Source organism: Ursus americanus, chromosome X (assembly GCF_024610735.1).
Source record: "Ursus americanus isolate L20-20 chromosome X, mUrsAme1.1.p, whole genome shotgun sequence".
NCBI classification, from domain to species: Eukaryota; Metazoa; Chordata; class Mammalia; order Carnivora; family Ursidae; genus Ursus; species Ursus americanus.
In genome coordinates this window covers 29,713,572-29,715,012 of record NC_142164.1, presented here as the reverse complement: position 1 = coordinate 29,715,012, position 1,441 = coordinate 29,713,572, and the positions used below count along the sequence as shown (strand labels likewise).

At 44.1% G+C, this 1,441-nt stretch overlaps 1 non-coding gene across 1 annotated transcript; it reads left to right on the top strand.

Annotated features, from left to right (window-relative positions):
* The first annotated feature begins 900 nt into the window (after window positions 1-900).
* Window positions 901-1,004, top strand: LOC123785120 (U6 spliceosomal RNA). Its single transcript, XR_006777605.1, has one exon. It is a non-coding gene; the product is annotated as a U6 spliceosomal RNA (small nuclear RNA).
* Window positions 1,005-1,441: the final 437 nt, after the last annotated feature.

Here is a 1,441-nt window from a genome sequence, read left to right as displayed (position 1 = left end):
ACATTGATGAAAACAAAAGTATCCCCAAGAGTGGCTTAAAGGTCTCATTTGCAGACACTCCCAGTGCTCCGAGAGATGTCATTTGTCTAGACCAAAGACTTGAACCTGGTTAAAGCCATGAAATACTTTTTTAAAAAAGATTTTATTTATTTATTTGAGAGAGAGAGACAGAGAGACAGAGAGAGCATGTGAACAGGGGGAGGGGCAGAGGGAGAGGGACAAGCAGACTCCCCACTGAGCTCGGAGCCCGAGGAGCCTGAGGACCCCGGGACCATGTCCTGAGTGGAAGTCAGATGCTTAACCGACTGAGCCATCCGGGCACCCAGCAATGAAATATTCTTAAAAACCATTTTAACCACTTTATCCATCCTGGACTTTTCTTTCTTTTTTTAAAAAAAGATTTTATTTATTTATTTGACACAGAGAGAGATAGAGCGAGCACAAGCAGGGGGATCAGCAGTCAGAGGGAGAGGGAGAAGCAGGCTCCCCGCTGAGCAGGGAGCCTGATGCAGGGCTCAACCTGGGATCATGATCCAGGGCACCCGGACTTTTCTTTATTTAGCACTGTTTGATCGAGATTGTTACTCTTCCAAGTGTGGTTGGAGGACCAACTGCATCAACATCATCTGGGAACTTGTTAGAAATGCAAATTCTTGGGCCCCACCCAGACCTACCAAATCAGAATCTCCATTTTATTTCTTTTTAAGATTTTATTTATTTGACAGGGAGAGAGAGTGAGAGAGCACAAGCTGGGGGAGTGAGAGAAGGAGAAGCAGGCTTCCCGCTGAGCAAGGAGGCCGATGTGGGGCTCGATCCCAGGACCCTGAGATCATGACCTGAGCTGAAGGCAGACGCTTCACCGACTGAGCCACCCAGGTGCCCCCAGAATCTCCATTTTAAGTGCTCACTTTGGCAGCACATATACTGAAATTGGGAATGACATGGAGATTAGCATGGCTTGCTACAAGGACAACACACAAATTCATGAAGTGTTCCATATTTTTTTTTAAAAAGAATCTCCATCTTAACAAAATCCTGAGATAATGCATATGTGTGCTTAAATTTAAAGAGCAATGGGCTAGACTTTTCAGTATGAAATTTTCTCCTTGACAGAAAATACAGGTACCAAGTGAAAGCAGAGGCACTCTGGTCTATCTTTATCATTCATCACTATGTCATGGTCACTTGTCTGCTTTTCTCGATTGTCTTCTTGCTCTTGACGTAACTTATAAAAAGCTCTTCATGTTGCCCTTACTATGTGGTGCTAAGTCTTCTGAACACTGTTCATGCAGGTCTATGCCAGCCTCCTGCGTTTATCATTGGCCTTACGTGTTCCTTTCCAAATTTAACCTGCTAAGAACTGAAGGTAAGTGATGTTTCTTCATCAAGAATCTACAAGGCACAATAATCCCCTGTATAGAAAAATCTGTTGGAGTCCAGG